Raw genomic sequence first — 19,896 nt, forward strand, 5'->3', positions numbered from 1 at the left:
TTTATGGTTTTTCAGAAATAAATAAGGGATTAATCACTCTAAACAATTAATGATAAAAACAAGATAAAAAGAGTCAAAGAGAGTAGTCAAATTTGAATTATAAGTAACCATCTCCAGAGATACATTTCAATAATGTTGTTCTAGGACAAGAATTCTGAAAAGAGCTTGGCAGTAGTATACATAACAATCATTAAACATCACTATAGTATACTCCATTATGCAAACTAATGAAAATTTGGTTATATTTTATGTAGCAGTCTTCCACATCTTGAAAATAATATTGTATAAATATTTTAATAACACTTACAGCTTATTAGGCAATAATTATTGACTCATTTGTTAGTTTATTTGTAGTATGATAACACTGATTTATGACACATTTATTAAAAAAAATTAAACTAACAAAATCCTACCCATTTACTTATTTTTTTCAAGTGTTCATACAAAAATGAGTGATTTTGCAATCATATAGTCAATATATTTAGTCTACCCCCCAGGGACTTCCAGATTCTGTCAGATTATAATTTGAGACCCACTATTTTTAGGAACATCACCTAAAGGATTACATGATATACAGTGTTAACAACACTTAGTCAGATATAATTGGGAAACACTGTTTAGTCATATGCTCCTTGCCTTCAAATGGGGTAAGTGCTGATCTTATTGGTTTCAGGGTAAGGACAAAAAGAGCTGTGTTAAGCTGATCTTTTTTCCACAGTGGAATATAAAAGTTCTCCATAACTTATGTTGAATTTGAGGTTAATCTATGTGCAACATCTACCATTCTATGAATTGCCTGTCAGTTCTGTTGATTTGACTGTCACATGTTTAATTGAAAAGGATCATTTTCTCAAAGTAAGGGAAATCTTTTAAAGATAATGATTTAAAGATATATTGTCTATGAAGAGCATCTCCCTAATAGAGGTACTTACCTCAGCTATTTAAAAAAAAAATTATTCTTACTTACTTACAAATGATTTCAATTATTGTGTTATTCATGTATGTAAGTACAGATGCATTGATTTCAGTGAATCAAAAACCATCTGATTATAGATATATGCGCATATACGCTCAAGTTTGGTTTGACCTAGGTTACAAATTACCATATATCAGTTTTTTAAATGGTGTGTAGCAAACCATTAAATGACAATATTCATAAAATAATTATCTTTGCCAGATTTTATTATCTCTTACCTTTTATTACCATTTATTATTTTTATTAATTTTGGTTTTTAAGAGTTTCATGTTCTACCAGCTGAGTTAGCCAGGAGGATATAATTTTGGTTTTAATCTGCCTAATTCTTTTAATCTTACTTGTATCTATGAAGATACTATTATTTGCATATTTTGTAAGAATCTCATAAATAATTTTGTTTAATGGGTTTTATGAAACATTTTGAGAATTTCAAATGACAAGTGTTTAGTGATCTGAGAACCTACTCTTGCATTTGTTCCTCATCCCCAAATTCTCCCCTAATCAGCTCTTTCTCCACTTAAGAAGAAACCATAATCGCTCTTAATGCAGGAAGTGGGTGGGGTAAGCACTGAGGGGCAGAAGAGAGAACTCACAGGATGTCAGATCTGGCAAAAGTAAGAGCTAAAACAACCGTACCCCTTAATTTATGTTTTAGAAAGCATGCTGTCCTACAGAAGGTTATCTAAAGATTTTTCTAAGTTCTTTAAAAACTTTGGGACCCTAAACAGAACCTACAAATTTGAATATATTCGATACTTAACTTTTCAAATGTTTATTAAATTCTACCAACTACAGTTTAGTTTCTTTGTTTTTCAGCCCACATTTACAGTGTTGGCATTTATTGTTTCCCATTAGGGTTGGCTTTACTTATATATACACACACACACACACCCCTAAATAAATAAACAAAAGTAAAAGAGTATTACCTTTTGCATTATTTAGGAATTATATCTGGCTACCAAAGGTAAGATCTTAAAACAGTGACTTATGTGAATTAGATTTTTCTTTTTTTTCTCAGGTGAGAAGCAGTCCAGAGAGGCAGGCCAGGGAAGTATAATTGGTGTGTGCTGTCGTTATTGCCCCCAGACTCCCTCTGTTTTTTTGCTCTGCCATCTGTAGAACTTATTTCAATTCACAAATTGCCTTGTGAGTTATAGGATAGATACAGCAGCTCCAGCAATCATGTCTGCATTGGTGGCAGAAAAGAGAAGGAAGAGAGGCAGGGAGGGAGGCATTTTACAGTTAAGTTCTATGTTGCTGCTTCTAATAATAAATACATTGTTAAATATAAAATAAGGGGTAAATGGATTTTGAGCAGGCAACTCACAGTCTCTGCCACATCTTTCTTTTATCTATCTCTTTATATCTTTTGTAGTTCTCAACTACTTTCAGCCATAAAACTTTCTTAGGATTTCTCACAAGCCTGAGTCACCATGGGGGTCAGTAAAGTAACAAACGCCAGTGCATATACTGATTGAACTAGTTGAAGTCATGGCTATGTACACACTTTTAAATATGGATAAAAATAGCATCCAAAATAATACATACATACTTTTGAATATGGATAAAAATAGTATCCAAAAGAATTATGCAGTGCTTGGAGAGGGTTGGTGTCAACAAATACATATCCCAGTGTTAGGGTGACTACCGACAGGGGCAACATCCAGGTGCAAGGTTCGCTTAGTTTACAATTTTTTCTTTTCTCTCTACATCTGGTTAAGCAGAAACACATTTATTTTTACTGTGTTTGGGGAAAGAACCAAAACCACTGCAATATTTCTGCTTTTTTTCCCCCCAAAACTTTCTGAAACTTGATTGTTGGATTGGTAACATTGATTAAATGAAATTCCTTTGAGGCATCACTCTGGTGGTGGCTATCAAATAGGCTAATTCTGTTTTTCACTGTTTACATAATTTTCATGAAAATATGATCATCTATTTTCACTTTATTAGATTGTAGTTGAAGGCATCACCACATAATGTATAAGAACATGGGTTTTGGAGATAGATATAGGTGGGTGTAAAAAATCTGAATCTTCTCCTACCAGCTGCGTGTGACCTGGGAAATCTCTGTAATCTCTGTCAGTCTAATTTGTGACATGGAGATAAATACAACCTCAAAGTTCTGATAGAATTAAATGAGTAAGTGAATGTAAAGTGTGCAGCTGAGTGCATGTCACATTGTGGACATTCAATAAAGAAAGCTACTATTGTTACTGCTATTACTCCTACTTTTCTAAATTGACCTGCCATTAAGCATTATGCTGCTGTTAATACAGACTTTTTAGATTAGAGATTAAAATGTCAACTCAACTCTAATTACTCTCAAGAAACCCCTTTATTTTATGTAAGGACTTTAATTTGAATCTTATCATCCTTTATGGGAGTTTAGAGTCCCTGATGTTTTGCTTTTTCTCTTCCAAGAATGTGGCTGTTATTTAGCCAGGGGCAGGCCTGTACTGCGTGGTTACCTCTGGCATCTGCTCTAATTACCCTTGTAGCTGTTCTGATCGGTAATGCCTGCCTGATAGTGGTTGGTCTCACTCTTATTCAGAATTATTACTTCAGAATTCCTGATTAAGATTCAAAACAGAAATGAATAAAATTCTACTTTGGTGGAATTTTTACAAAAATGAGCTGTTGTGAAAAGATAATAAATGCATAATAGTCTTGGAAAATGTGGTATCGGATTAGGCAGGGCCTGAAATAATAGTTATCATTTATTTGACCACCTGCTATATTTTAGGTATTAACTATACTGTATGTTTTAAATACATTGCAATTAATTTTCACAACCACTGTATGATGTAAACATCATTTGCTCTATTTTCCAGCAAGAAATGTGAGTTGCAGATAAGTGATTTGTCCAAATTCATATGGCTAATAAACATTGAAGATAGAATTTAAATTTCTACCTTGCTAGACTAAAAACTACCACGAATAATTGATATTCTTTTTCTAAAAAATGATACAGGGAGACATTTGGAGTAAAGCTGATAATAAAATAGGAGAATTGTTTTCTCATTCATAAAGGAGCAGGTTAGATTATTATTTTGTGAAAATCTAAGCCATTACTTTGCTTCCTCACACTTTGGCACTCTGCTCTGTCTCTGTAGAAAATTTTCAAGTGAGTTTGACAATCCCACTAAACACTAAGACAATAAGATTTTTCCCACTTGGGTACACATGGACTCCTGAGAGAGAGAGGGAGACAGTTCAATACCTTAAAATTTTGCTTTTATGCTTAGAAAATGCATATTCATATCTGTGATAAGATTTCAGAAATGTAGATAATCTTGCATTTTCTGCTCTTGAAATACCCTCTCTAAATGTATTATATATATTTATTGGGTCATATATAGTGTCACTTTTCCTGAAATCTGCCCATGAAGGTTTGCTAAATTTAGCAAATAAAAATATGGGATGGCCAGTTAAATTTTAATTTCAGATAAACAACACATAATTCTTTAAAATAAGAATGTCCTATATAACATCTGGGACAAACTAATACTAAAAAACTCTTTATTGTTTTTCCAAAATTCATGATTGGCCATCCTGTACTTTATTTGGCAATCATAAGTGGAAGAAGTATTGTGAAATAGAAACAACAAACATCTACAACAATAAAAATAAAAAGATATTACCTTCAAATTTGAACAAACTAGACTTCAAATTACATGTTTACCACCTAAGTATGTGACATATCAGTGCCTCTTGGAGTGGGCCCGGTATGTAGAAAGAGTACAACATCTACATTCACCCTTGGGGAGAATTAGAGTGTGGTTTTACAAACTCTGGCATTTTAAATGCTTAGGGATCTCTGGAGTGCCCATTGGGATGCTCTGTAGGATAAGCAGATCCATATGGATATTCTGTAACCTGATAGAAATATTAAAAAATATTTCCACACTTTAAAAATAATTTGAGGGCTTCCCTGGTGGCAGAGTGGTTGAGAGTCCGCCTGCCGATGCAGGGGACACGGGTTCGTGCCCCGGTCCGGGAAGATCCCACATGCCGCATAGCACCTGGGCCCGTGAGCCATGGCCGCTGAGCCTGTGCGTCTGGAGCCTGTGCTCCGCAACGGGAGAGTCCACAACAGTGAGAGGCCCGCGTACCGCAAAAAAAAAAATAATAATAATAATAAATAATAATAATTTGAAAACCATTACTCCTGTGCATTTCCTATCTGAACCAATTATTTTATATTGATTTGCACTACATATGGATTAACATTTCTGTGGATGTTTTTTGTTTCCTTGACTCAATTCTAAACTCTGTATAGGCAGATGAGTAATCCTAATGGAGCATAGAATCTAGGGAAAAGTACACTGTGTGTCAAAATTTTCCCTCTTCTTTTTTATATATGACAAATAAAATAAAATTATAACAGTCTTAAAACCTAATTAAGAGCAAGGAAAATATATGTGGAGGAAGAAATCCCATACTTTTTACATTTTCTTGATGATAATGAGCTATAGTAAACATTCTATAAATAACAACCTAGCCCTTAACACCATCAACCAGCATCATCTTCATTCATTAAATTCTCAAAAATTAAGAGTTATGTGATGAACTGAATTCTTTATGCAATTGACAAGATATGGCATAGGCTATTTCACACATATTTCTGTTAATGGCTTAGAAGTATAACAGAAACTCAGTGTGGTAGATCAACTTGATAGAATCATGTGACTAATTTTGCAGAAACTTAGAGGCATCAGTTATTTCTCTTTAACAGTCAAGTTGAGGTTGGATGGGACTCATGACATTAATCAAATAATATCTCTCAGCAAAGGTGTCTTTGATTGTATTTGTATAACATCCTTAGTAATAAATTAAAGAGATAAGCAGTAATCACCATTCCTTCCTTTATGGCACTTTGATAAGAGAACCAACCAACACACATTTTCATAGGACAGTGAAAAGAATTTGTCTTAAATTCAAGTGAAAACAGTGACATCAGCACGATTTTGACCATCAATAACAGGCAACAGTGTCCACAGGAAAAAAATGTTGATATGACTGATCATTGGTGGAGCATGATCCTCTCTGGTAATCATTTGTATAATTTGATATGGAATGAGTAATTTGTATATTCAAAGCAAGTATCCAAGATAGTCATAAAATTCCCAATTCCACAAATCCCCTTTTTCTTAGAAAGAAAATACATATCATCACAAGGCACTTCAGTGATTCTTTAGTCTGTGTTTTTCATAATTCAACACCATAAGAATTGGAATTCACCAATATCCTGAGTTCTTTACATCTTGAAATAGTTGTTGGCCAATTAATAGCAGCTAACAATATTAGCTAATATAATCTGGGATTTTTTATATACCAGGTAATGTTGTAAGCACTTTGCATATATTATTTAATACCCAAAATAACATTATAAGTTAGGTGCTGCAAGAACTATGAAAGGTCTGAAATTTTACCTGAATTGCAATCTAACAAATTAGCCTACCACAGTTTCATGGATGTTAGCAGAAGGTATAAGACTACTGGTTCAAAAACAAAGGACAGTTTTATTACTTATAGTAATAGTAATTGCCAAAGTATCCACATTTTCTTGTGTAAGTTCCCTTAGCACAAATTCCCACAGAGCAACATGAAAAGAGCCAGGTTACAATGCCCATGCGATGGGTTAAATTACAGAACAGGAGCCCTGAACTTGGGGAACCCAAAATTTCTGTAATTGGCAGTAAGCATTATTGCTTGCGAAGGAGACATTATTTATCTTTCCCAAGGCTGTTGCATCCTTAAAAATATAATCCATAACAAATGTAGTCAGTGACTCTGCTCAAAAGACATGCAGAAAAATGAGAGTTATGGTTAATTGTCTTCCAACATGTACCAGTATTATTTCCATTTTACAGATAAGGAAACTGAGACACCGTAGAGCCAAACAAGGTCACATAACTAGTCATCAGTAGAGTTAGGTTTAGAACTGAAGTAGTTTGACTCCAAAACTCGTGCCCCGAACAAAAAAATACCTGATTAAAAAATGGTTGTGGATGACTGTCTTTGAAAAGAATTCAAGAAACTTTGAGCAATCCATTACCTTTCTACAAAATCACACTAGAAGTTAAAATTCAGTTAGTGTTATTGTTTGCCTAGATTTTTCAAATTATAGTTGGGACACACTTATACCCTTTTAAAGATTAGGGTACAAATTGCATGATAATAATGCTATGTAAAATCATGTATCTATAAAAGGTAACATTTCAAGGGATCTGATGCATATGAAATATCCTCTGTGATGTTCTCAAAATAAGTTCTTCATTGAGGAGATAATGAAAACTTCTAAACTGTTTGGAAACTACAGTCTCCTCATGGCTATTTTATTTCCATTTAATCAATGAATATTAAAATGCATTGGTCCACAAGAGACTTATCAAGGCAAAAAGTTTTAACAAAGCCCAACTGCCATCAGTAGTAAGTGTTTTCCTCATAATAACTATCCTGGTGACTTGATCTCTTCCTCTGTTGAGAAACTATCTGATCCTAGTCAGTGTCTCCCATTAATATTGCAACAAAGGCCAGCGTCTTTCCCAAACACTTTACTCCATCTTTATCTCAGAAAACACTGATTAATTTTTTATTTTAATAAAGAATAGTAATGAATAAATGATCCATGAAGTTGAATCCCAAAATATTTTCTAGATGATGCTTTATCAAGTGCTTTTACTGGTAGTTTTTATAAGAGGAGTCTGTTCTCTTGAAAGATCCTCTCTGTTTTGCCCGTCATCCCAAGTACGATTTTCACAGGTAGCTCTCAACTTTCTGCATGTTGATTACTGCACTGTATCTTGCTTAGGTACTCTGGTTTAAGAGATCATCCCCAGAGACCCAGACCTCGAGTCACATTCCCACACCAAAATCCCCAGTTAGTCTTTGCTTAGTTTATTCCTATGAGGGCTTACTGAAAGGAGAAAATTGAGGCAATAGGAAGGCAAAGAGGCATCTAAATAAACTCATATGTGTTTGACTAGACATTGACAGAATGTGTGCTGGTTTTGAGCATTTATCTTTAAAAAATAAAATCCGGGCTTCCCTGGTGGCGCTGTGGTTGAGAGTCTGCTGCCGATGCAGGGGACACTGGTTCATGCCCCGGTCCGGGAAGATCCCACATGCCGCAGAGCACCTGGGCCCGTGAGCCATGGCTGCTGAGCCTGCGCATCCGGAGCCTGTGCTCCGCAATGGGAGAGGCCACAACAGTGAGAGGCCTGTGTACCGCAAAAAAAAAAAAAGATCCATACAGAGTATTGAAGAAAGGAGTTTAGTTTGAGAACTTCCATAAAGAACCACTTAGAATTAGAAAAATTAGTTATTAGAAACTAATTAGAAAATTAGTTATTTTAACTTAAAATCCTGGGTATGTCTAAAATCTATATCTGTTCAAGAACTAGCACATTATATCAGTTATCTTTTATTGACTGCCTTTTGGTGGGCTATTCCAAACAATTGCATAATTCTCTATAGTTAATGAGAAATTTCTGGATTATTTCTAATTTCAAGAGAATGATAAGATGCACACAATTCTTGGCTTGCTATGATCCCTTACAAACTGATCGAGCTCTCCAGAATATGCACCTTGTGGGTAGTGGTGGGAATAAAACATTTCTCCTTATTCGGAGTAATAAATTTAGTTTCCGAAGATACCTAGCTCATTCTAGAATCAGAATTGGCCTAGCTATAGGGTTACAAATATTATGTAGTATATAATGACAAAATACTTTTCAGTACTTTGATCGTTTGACCTCTTTCAAAGCCTTCTTCTGTTATGTAGTGCACACTGGTCAGGGACGTACACTCATGCATTCTATCGTGGCTCGTGGGTGCTTGATATTTCATCAGTCACATAGACAGCTGAGGAATATAGTCTTTTTATTCTCTGATTTGTGATTTACTTAGATTTCTGAAGATAAGAGCTTATAGAAGGAAATCATCTAAAATCAGTGAAGCAAACAAACAACTGAGAATAAAAGAACAACAGGCACAAACAAAGGTTCCTTTCTTTTCTTAATTCTTTAGTAGAATTCAGAAATAATTGAGGTCAGAGGCTCTGTGGAAGAGCTGAGATCAGAGAATGGTCTGTGTTGAATAAGAGCCCTTAATTAGCCTGTTTTCTTCTCCAGAACCTCTGTTCTTGCTCACAGTCACGTACTAGACCTCTCCAAGTTCTGGACTGAAAATTTTAACTTTAGGTATTTATTTTTGGTGCCTGGGATATTAAGCATCCATTTTCTTCCCATGCCACCCCAGAAGTTCTGGCTTCTTGGGTGGTCCTAGAGTCCAAGTGAGTCTGAATGAGTCATGGACCCCACACACCTGGACCCTACCTGGGACTGTGTAAACTTTGGGAGTATGAAGGTAGTGATGGGGTATATGTTGTAGGCAGACACATGTTGTGGGAAGACAGAGGGGACAGGAAGAGAGAAGAGGTGCACACTGCTTATTCCCAAATAAATACCACAACACTAGCTGGTTAAAATTTCCATTGCTCTTATATTTTAGAACATTTAAGACTACTAAAAAATGCTAACTCCCACTGAATTTTCACTTTAATAGAAAGATTACAGTGCAATAGTGGCTGGACATATGTTAACATGTTAGTTGCCATCATGTAGATTTCAAACTAAAAAATAGTTTTGATTCCAAATCACTCAATCTCAACTTTTACCCTTAGAAGGAAGTAAATGTGTCAGAGGCAAACAGTTTTTATTTATGTGTTTGACATTTGTGGGGCTTCCCGCGTGCCAGGGATTATGCTAGGCACTGTTACCCAGCAGCAAGTTAACAGACGTTGTCCCTGCCCTTGGGAAGCTTCCCATCTTGTGAACTAAATGCGGAGAATAAAACTGATTGAGCTAAAATACATATAATATCCAGAGTCCCAGCTGCCAAACCACATTTAAGTTAAGGAAAGAAAAGAGAAGGAATGATCCACATGTGTCTCATATGAAGATTTATAACCTCACTCAAAAAGTTTTTTGAATCAAATGTATTCATGAGCTCATATCCCATAGTCATAACAAATAATGTTTGTATTGCTAATAATATCACTTTCTGTATGAGGAAACTGAGGCTCAGAGACATTTCAGTGACTAGTTCAGGTCACACTGGACCCATTAAGGAAAAGAGCTAGAATCAAACAGTCCTCTCAACACATCCTCTCCTCTCTCTTTTATGAAATGAGTCTTGTTAGAAGTGGCAGGAGGCAAGAGGCCCGGCATAGGCATAGTTAAGTCCTTTCTGACACAAGTAAAAGAAAAATCTGCAAGTCTTAACTTTACATGTCTGTCAGAGCAAAGAATTTCAGAGATTGTTATGGAAACTGGTATTTCAGTTTCTTGGATCTAGCAACGACATGGGGGGGAAAAGGGAGGGAGGACAAACATAGAGCATGTTGATTAATTTCATGGAGTACAGTCTTTTATAATAAATCCCAAGATTAATGGTGAGCTGTGTGTTGAAATAAAGCAATTATTGCATTCCTGTTTTGCTAACTGTGAGGAATAGGACTAGAACAACATTTACGAAACTACAAATCATAGAAGTGCATTGAAGTGCTTGTTTTTCCCTATGGAAGCTGGAATGCTTGACTGTTGGACCAAGCAGCAAATCTCAGCTTGCCTCTAATATTTACTAATTATTGAAGTGTGGTTAGGACAACAAAGAAAACTGAAAATACTTAGGAGTACCATTAAGCAAACAGAGACTTTGTGTCAAAGCCAGGTGCTGAGTTTTCTCTGCTTTTTAAGTTTCTCATTCCTACTCTCTATCTTATTTCCTAAATGTTTTGTTTTATGTAGTGAAGCTTTCTTTTTCAAAAGGAGTGATATAAATTCTGATTTATCCTTCTTTTCTTTCCTTTTTTTTTACGGCCTTGACACTAAAGAGCAGTAAACAGACTGCGATGTTGGCATCACCTGGTAGTTGGTTACAAATGCAGAATCTCTGGTCTAACCCAGACCTACAGAATCAGAGTCTGCATTTTAGTAAGATCCCCATATGTTTGAAAGCACAATAAAGTTCCACAAAAAATCTCTCAGGACATTAGAACAATTACATGAAATTAGTTGTATAAGGGAACTAATGCTGATTTACATATCTGACTAATAGTGTAAATGACTTGGTCTCTTACAGAGATTGTCAAGTGATCATGGATTGAACATCTATTTGTAGAGCCTCCACCATGTACCAGGTGCAGAGTGAGGAGGATAGATTCTACACTGTATTGCATTGGCAAGCTTTCATATATGTTTTGTGACTTATTTTTCCCTCTTAAGTTTCAAACATCTCAAGTCCCAGTGGGGAGACGACTGTTTACTTTTAAATTGGGCACATCACAGGTCCTGTGAACACATACGTATGTGCAAACATTGCATTAACAGAAACTGATTTTGAGTGGGTTCTTTGTTTACGGATGGGACCTGTCAACAAACTCTTATTCAACTGAAAACATGGATAAAAGACTTCAGTATCGATGCTGTAAAGTTGAAGTGACTGTAACAGAAGCCTTGTGGAGAGAAGTGTTATGGCTATGTCCACTCATCATATTCCGCCTGGCCCAGGTGGCATTTGTGTTCACTCCCAGGGTACATAAACAGAGCCTTCTCTAGATTTCAGGTGATGCCGTGTTGTGTGTATCATTCTTCCCCATTCATCCCTGATGTTGGTTTCCTGGCATCAACATTCACATTTCTCCCTCTATGCAGGTTTTCTTTTCATTGTCTTTTCATGACCCTACCATTAATCTAACAATTTTCATTCATAGAACTCGGTAACACTGAAAGCAATGTAGAGACTGGATAAAAGAGGGAAGACCGTCCATCATTTTGTTAGCATCATCAAGCCCACCACAATGAGAAACCAGAAGGGTAAGTCTCTATCCACCACAGTGAGAAACCAGAAGGGTAGGTGATGCCTGTTTTCATTTTCTAAGAGGCAGTGGAAAAGTTGAGTGAATTAGTTGCATCAGATGAAGGTGTTTAATATTACCATTGGTATTGTTCTTCTCATCTGAATGGAGACATATGGGCCAATGTAATTTAAGTGCATTTAGAATACCAGCTACACAGAAGACTTTCAGATATATTGAGTAGATGTGGAGCAAAGGTTCTCAGTCCTGGATGCACATTAAAATCACCTGGATAGCTTTTAATATGCACTAGTGCTGCAACTGCACCTCTGTATTTTCTGACTTAATTGTCCTGGGATGGGGTCTCATGCAGACTTGTGTGTACCTCAATGTATATTCAAATGTACATACATATATATGAATATATGTATTCATATTTATATATCATTACTTCATTTAATATATATCATTATTTCATTATTTTATATAGAGTTGTAGCTCTCTCTTTCTGTCATATATATATATACAAACACATTTATACAGAAACAGTGATAGTTATTTATTTGAATCAGAACTCTGAACCATTTGTGCTTAGGTTTTCATAAAAATTGCCACGTTTAATACTGCACGTAATTTTGGTATGTGATAAGAGCTTCTAGATTTCTGAGGTTATGAGATACAGTTTACAAAGAGTTTCTTAGTCTTGGTGTCCATAACGTTAGATAGCAATTTAAGAACTCTAACAAGAGTATAGGTTTTTGTATATAAAATAATGAGATATGTGTATATTATGCAGTCCAGATTACTGACTCAATATTTTAGTTTCCAACTGGATTGTTGGCATCAAGACAGACACAAAAAATCTGTTAAGAAGTTAAAATCAATGCCATAGCAGCAACTTAATTGGTTTACTGGCTCTAGGTAGATAAAATCGGCAACAAAGATTTACAACCGTGTAACAGGAGAATCATAACCTCTTATAAGATGATTTTTAGCCTATATATAGTTTAAGTTTACTGTTGCACTTATTCCTAATTAAATCATCTGAGGTCTGCCTTATTTTGAGTTTACTATTGTAGCAGCTCAGGTTGTGAGACGCAATCTTGTGGGGTAACAAACTGGCTGACTCGGGATCCTCTGGCCCCTAGTTCAGAGCTCCTCACATTACTCATGGCCCCTGCCAGCGTAAGACTTTCAGCTGAGTGTCTGTAACCAGGGTCTCAAAGAGCAAAGCCATATTTCACATTTGGCATGATTCCTGAAGTATTGTTTCTTTCAGTTCCCTATACACCATGAGCCATGTTGTCCTTAACATAAAAACCAAACACAGAGTCCCGTTCTTTGTCCTCTTCAAGGGAATATTACATCTGATATTGTTTAACTGGCAAGTGATAAGGCTTAGTCAACTTGCAGAAAAACAACGTCTGGGATTTTGCTACGGGAAACAAAATACATATTGGCAGAAATTTAACACTGGGTAAAGAGCAGCTTTAGTTCCTTCCACCTGCCATACTGATTTTCTTCACACTTAACCAAAATCATAAAGCGAACCCAGCTCAGAGAAGATGAAATATGGAAACAAGTGTGAAGAGAACGGGTCAGAGGGGCCCAGTGACTCAGAGATTAACCACTGGCGTCTTACTTCTGGGATTCAGAACATCATGAAAAGTTCCTTGTTGCAGTTCATAAACCCACCAAAGATTTAAGGCCCCCTGTCAGCATTCAGAGCATCACCTGAAGGAGGTTGAGCCATGACTGAGCCTAAAAATGAAATACATTTTTATGTCACTCTGGTTTACATGCTGGGGAACTAGGAACAGATCTTTATTCAAAGCCCTGTTGCACAGGCTTGTTTCCTTAAGATAATACAGTATTTTTTCATATCATAACTTCTAGTCTTTTCAGTAAAAAAAAGATTCTTAGAAAAATGCTCTATCTTCAAAGAAAATCACAGAAGACATGGGAATTTGGAATTTTGGACTTCCAGTGTTATCAGAATCTAGACTGATGTACTCTTTGACCAAATTATGCAATGGTAATTTATATATAATTATGTTAGGAATGATGCTCTTTGAACAACTATATATCATTTTGTGTTCATGTTGAGAATTTTTTTTTAATTCAAAGAAACAACTTGGCTTAAAGTATTGTGAGTTTTCAATTACTTGCTTATTCTTCTGTAAATCTTGTTGTTATGCAAAATAGATCACTATTTGGAAAGGAATAAACTTATAGAAAGTAGTTTGGGGCAGTGTTAATTGTAGATGAGTTGGATAAGAAAGTATGCTGAAAACACTTTAAAAAGGATAAAGTTGGTTGGAATTCCTTGGGCTTTTTGGAAACTCCTTATCCCTGCTCAGTTATCATTCTGTCTGGTGACCTCCAGCATTGTAATACTTCTAGCAGGTAATAATGTTCAGGATATCTACTTGGCTTCAAGCTCTGTATAGTCCTCAAGATTGCATACCTCTCTGTAAGTCATAAATTGCTTCATATGCTGAGTGGACAGTACTGATTAGAAGATAAGTCATTTATATTGAATGAGTATAAGTTATCACAGTTTGTGAGTAGAAATAGAATATAAGAATTTAGCGAGTTCAGAAAAAAAACATGTACAGGCCAATAAAATCTTGAGGCTAAACAGGCAAAACAAGAAAGGGGAAACTATGGAATGTTTGTATTTTTGCAATCACAAAGATGAAATGAGCCAAAAACGTAGTGAGAATTTAACTAGAGTTAAAGTCTCATTAACAGTGACAATACACATGTATAATCCCTGGTTATACTGCAAATAAGATGCCCACTTTTATGCTTATGAAATTGCCATGGAAATAAAACATACAAATTAAAGGAAGAATAATTGGAGTAATTGGAAAAAGTAATTGGTTAATTCCATTTGGGGGAACACCTAGGAAGAAGATGCAAGGGGTTTGTGCCATAGAAGAACTATCAAGATATTGTCTTGGGCTCATGTGCTAGTAAGAGCTACTAGGTATGACACTCACCAGCTGTTCTTCCTGTCACCTTGGTCAAAGTTAATGTAAGTAGTAAACCGTGTGCTTTCATTTCCTCATGGTTTCACCTGTTTCAAAAATTCGTATCACTGAAGAAACTGGGGAAAATGTTGAAACACATTCTCCTGGCTCAGCCATTGGAGTAATAGCATTGCTTGTTAATTAAAATTTGCTCTTCTGATACTATGGACCTTATGATGACTGAGTTAGTGGGGACATCGTTAATAGAAGAGGAGGGCAACACAATGAATTATTTTGAGAACATATCAAATAGACACAGGGGCCACCTTGATTGGGCTCCCACTAGGCAATCTGGGACAATTTGTTCTCAAAAAAGATAATGAGAGTATGGGACTATAACTCACTGAATAAAAAAGAAAAACTTTGAAACCCTACAGATATAAAGAAATGTTGGAGAGAATGGAAAGCTTTTTTTTTCACAGTGAGATGCCAACTATTAACTGTAGAAGGAATGATTGAAACAGATAATGACTGTTGGATATTATCAAAGTGGTAGTTGATATCACTAGGAGTCATCAATAGATGCTAAATGATGGTTAGAAGTTTGCTGAGGATATTGGTATAAGAATATTTCTCCACAAAATACTAATCAAATAAAAAGGGGAAAATAGTGACTTATAGTGGAGAAACCTGATAGGCACAAACTTAACTAAATGATGAGGGGCAAACTCAGCAATTGTGGGACAAAATCACAGCAGTGTGCTTCCTGATAAGACACGCCAAGAAGCAGACTGAGGTCATCCTATAGAATGGCGTCTGTACTCTTTAACAGCATCTAGCCCATGAAAGACAGGGAAGTATTTAGGCACTCTTCCAGATTGAGGGAGCCTGGTATGACATGGCAGTTGAATGCAATCCGTGTTCTTAAACAGATCCTGGACCAGACAGAAAAAGAGGCATTATTGGGACAGTTGATGAAATTTGAACTATGTCTGTGGATTGGATGGTAGACTAGAATCAACGATTTTTTCCTGATTGGGAGGATGGGATGGTGGTAATATGAGAAAGTTCTCCTTGTTTAAGGAACATAATAAAGATTTCCTGGATTTGAATTCTTGCTGGAATCTTTCATGCCAGTATCATACTGGACACATTAAAGAACCTCTCTTAAACCTCAACATCCTTATCTGAAGAATTCTGATAGCAGAGTTATCATGGATATTAAATCAGACAATGCACATAATGCTCTTTGTGTGTTGTACATCATACAACCAAATATATTTGGCTATCCTCATCATCTTATTCTCTTGCCACTAATTCTCAGGACATTTGTCTCTCTCTCTCCCTTTAGACTCCGTGCTCTTCTCAGGCCAAGTGGCACTTTCAGTTGTCTTTTTATATGCTGCATGTCACACAGGTCTGGCACACATCGAGGCCTCATCCATCTTATCGGAGTGCATTGTCTGATCACCGACTGATATGTTTCCTCAAGGAGAGCTGACGGGTCATGATATGTTTGCAGAGTATGAATGCAGAATTACACTGGACATTGTTTGAACTTTTGTCTTAAGTCTTGGTCCATTTAGAATCATAAGGGAAATATAGAAGAATAAGATTTTCTATATGCTATCTACTGCCTGCCTTTCAGATCCCTGCCAAAAAATGTCACAAGGGCAACCTTTCCTGACAAAGTTTGGCACTTTTGCCTCTGGTGTGGCTGGAAACTATCAGTGGAAAATGATCTTTTTAAAACTCTCTTATGCACTTTGTTTAAAGACATACGTTTTAGTTTAGAGAAAAGGATAAGAAGAGAAAAAAATAATGTGTGGCATCGGAGGATTTCTAGATTGCCTGAATCCTATTCTAATAACAAATTACTTCAGTGTGAAAGAAGCAGCCAGAAAATAAATCTCAGTTTAGTTGGATTTACTTAAAAGTTTAACATGGAAATAAAGTAAACTAATGGAATAGTAACCTCCTCCATCCTGCTTTTGCACTCTGTTCCCAAGGAACGGACTAAAGGAACAGATAGAAAACTAGCCAAGCTACCCCATTATGACTTAGACCACAGGGCTTTTTCAAACCCCTCTTTTCAGTAGACCCCCGCTACTGCTTGTGGCTCAAATGTTCTTAATTTAAATAAAACTATAATAAGCAATTTGATGTTATCTGAATTTTTGAATATATAAGAAGTGAAACATTTAAACATTAAAAACATTTAAATCTTAATGTCAGAACTACTCTACATAAAAATAAACAAAATTGTGGAGTAGCAGTGGATTGCTTGGTGCTTCAATTGCTTTGCATTATTGTGGGAAAGCTATCCTGAATAAAATAAGCACAAAGGGGTTTCATATAAATCCTCAACTTGAAATAAACCACTTCACCACCCACTGGCCAAAAGCAGATTACAGAATGCTGACACACTGAGCACTCGATAGCATCTCTTTCTGCTGTCGTGCAGATAAGTTACTTCTGTTTTTAAATGAGGAAAAGAAGTCTCAAAAACAGTTGAGATTTAGATTTAATTGGAAAAAAATTTCTCTGGAAGAGTTTGCAGTTTTGAGGAGTCTCTCTAGATTAATTCTGCATGTATTAAGCACACTCACATATTCTCTATTTTGTAGGGTTTGGGGAGGGGGAGGGGGGAAGACAGAGAGAAGGCTACATCTTAATTTTTGCATTATAATATTCTTCAAATCAAGAATTTACCTTTTTTGATTAATGTATGTAGAATGTATGTAGACTGTCATGATATCCAAGATGCTTTTTTTAGTACTCTCTTAGGAGCCTATGTGGGTCATTTAGTAAAGAGAAATGAACACTTGGCTAGGAATTAAGGAACTTGTGTACTAGACCCAGGTTGGCCACTAAGGCACTTTGTGGGACTTACCTAGTCCTTAGACCTCCCTAGGTAACCTCAGTTTCCTTCTAGATGGTAAGGGAGTCCCTTAAGACCCATTGCCGTACAAAGATTTAATATTCAATCTTTAACGACTTTTGTGTATCATTTCTTATTTTAACTTCCAGAGATACAGGGTATATTTTGGTGTATTTTCTTATTCTTTCATTATGGAATTTACCATAATCTTTTGTAGTAGTTTGATGTGGGTCTGCTCAGACAAACTGAGAGCAACTTGAAAACAAAGGCCATGCTCTTTCAACTCTTGGATCCTTACAGGCTAACACAAGAAAGAATCGTGGTAGAGTAGACACAGCTCAGATTTTAAAGTCAGAGAGACCTGTGTTTAAATCCTAACATTACTACTCTGGCATGGTTACAGAAGACACACTTAAAAAGTTTAATGACTAGACAACTTATAGAAGTGTGGGTAAAATCAAGGGAACCAGAGGATTCTGAGGAAACCATTACTATTCATCAGGAAACCATTACTATCCTTAGACCAGGAGAAGTAAGAAAGTGAGTGGCTTTCCCAGAACCCTGGGAGAAATCAGGGCCCAGGGAAAAGGGACCCCCAACAAGACCTGGAATTGTAAAGAACTGCAGCAGTGGTCAGAACCCATTTTGAATCAGGGGAGAGCAGAGGGAATAAATATGCACATTTCCTCTTCCCACCCATTGATCTGCTGGTGCCTTCCATTGGCCAAACCCAACCAGAAGCCAGAGGGCAAAGGAATGTGGGTGATGGAATCTGTAGAATTTAGAATCTTAAACAAAGCAAGGAAAGATAGAGAATAGGTCTGTGTGGAAAAAAATGGAGTATAATAGCCTCTTAGCTTTCAAGTCATGGGGATATTTATAAATCACTGAGCCTGAGTTTACAGTAAAACATTGATGCTAATATCTCTCAAGACAGTATGATAATTAAAAAGAAAGCATATATGAAAGGGGATACTTTGTGGAGGTGCCTAATAAATAAATACTATTTCCATCCACTTGTTGAATCAGTGGACAAACAAATGAGTAACATGGGGCAGACTAACTTTTGTGCCTGTAAGTCTGGCAAAATGGATCTGTTAGTATACACATACACCATGGTGTGCTAGATAATCGTATTTCCACAGCATTCTCTGAACAGAGGATGCACTGATCTTCTATAGGAATAACTTGAAACTCATGAACATGGCACAGAGGTATTCTCAGCATGACTTGTGATAACACAGGCTGCTCTGTTGCATTTTGCCATCTGGTTGGACTGTTCATACGCTGTGACTTGTCTAAGGACTACTTCCTGTGTGAGGGGTCTGCCTTTTTTTTTTCAAGCCTTCTTATTAATTGCTAAACACTTGAACACTCACTGACAAAAGAAAGAAAAAAGTGTCATGATCAGGTTGGGAATTGCTGCCTAATTAAAAGGGATAGCTGTATAGAGCAGGGAGAAGATATTGAACAACAATATTGAACAACAATATTGAACAACAATATTGAACAACATCAAAGAAATTTGCTGGTCCTACTGATGGAGGAAAGTACATGGAAATAAGATTTATAGGAGCATCAACTTCATCTAAGGAGATTCATTCAATAAGCATTTGTCAGCTATCTGGCTGGTTAGTAATTCCAGTAATGCCTCATGAAATCCTTCATTTTGAAGTTTTTATTAATTGAAAAATAAAAGTATAACAACAATAAACATTTTAAATGAGCAACTGTAAAAAAAAAATTCTCTACAGAATCAATCCCAGCCATTTCATAGGGAGGCTTAGCGTTAGGGATCCTTTTATTCTCTTTATACACTGCATGAAAAAGCACACTTCCGATGTATAAGTTTATTTTGATTTACTTTCCAGATCTTTCCAGCACTTAAGTTTATTTTGATTTACTTTCCATATCTTGAAACAATTACCCCCTTTTAAAAATAATTCAGTTATCTAAACTAGGGTTTCTCAACCTTGAGATAATGACAGTTTAGACAAGATAATTCTACTTGTGGGGGCTGTCCTACACGTTGTAGGATAATTTAGCAGTACCTCCAGTCTCCTCTCACTAAATGCTAGCAGTACCCCTCCCCCAGGTGTAACAACCAAAAATGTCTCCTGACATTGCCAGATGTTCCCTGGAAGCAAAAAATTCCCCCTTGGGAACCACTGATCTAGGCTGCCCTATTACTAAATGAGTT

At 36.1% G+C, this 19,896-nt stretch overlaps 1 long non-coding RNA gene across 1 annotated transcript in view; it reads left to right on the plus strand.

Annotated features, from left to right (window-relative positions):
- The window catches only part of LOC308615248, a 164,958-nt gene extending 153,122 nt beyond the window's left edge, over positions 1-11,836 (plus strand). The window contains exon 3 of the long non-coding RNA XR_014015494.1: positions 11,757-11,836. This is a non-coding gene — a long non-coding RNA (uncharacterized lncRNA). The remainder of the gene's footprint in view (positions 1-11,756) is intronic.
- Positions 11,837-19,896: the final 8,060 nt, after the last annotated feature.

This window comes from Mesoplodon bidens (genome assembly GCF_964165515.1).
Source record: "Mesoplodon bidens genome assembly, chromosome: 1".
In the NCBI taxonomy this organism is placed as follows: Eukaryota; Metazoa; Chordata; class Mammalia; order Artiodactyla; family Ziphiidae; genus Mesoplodon; species Mesoplodon bidens.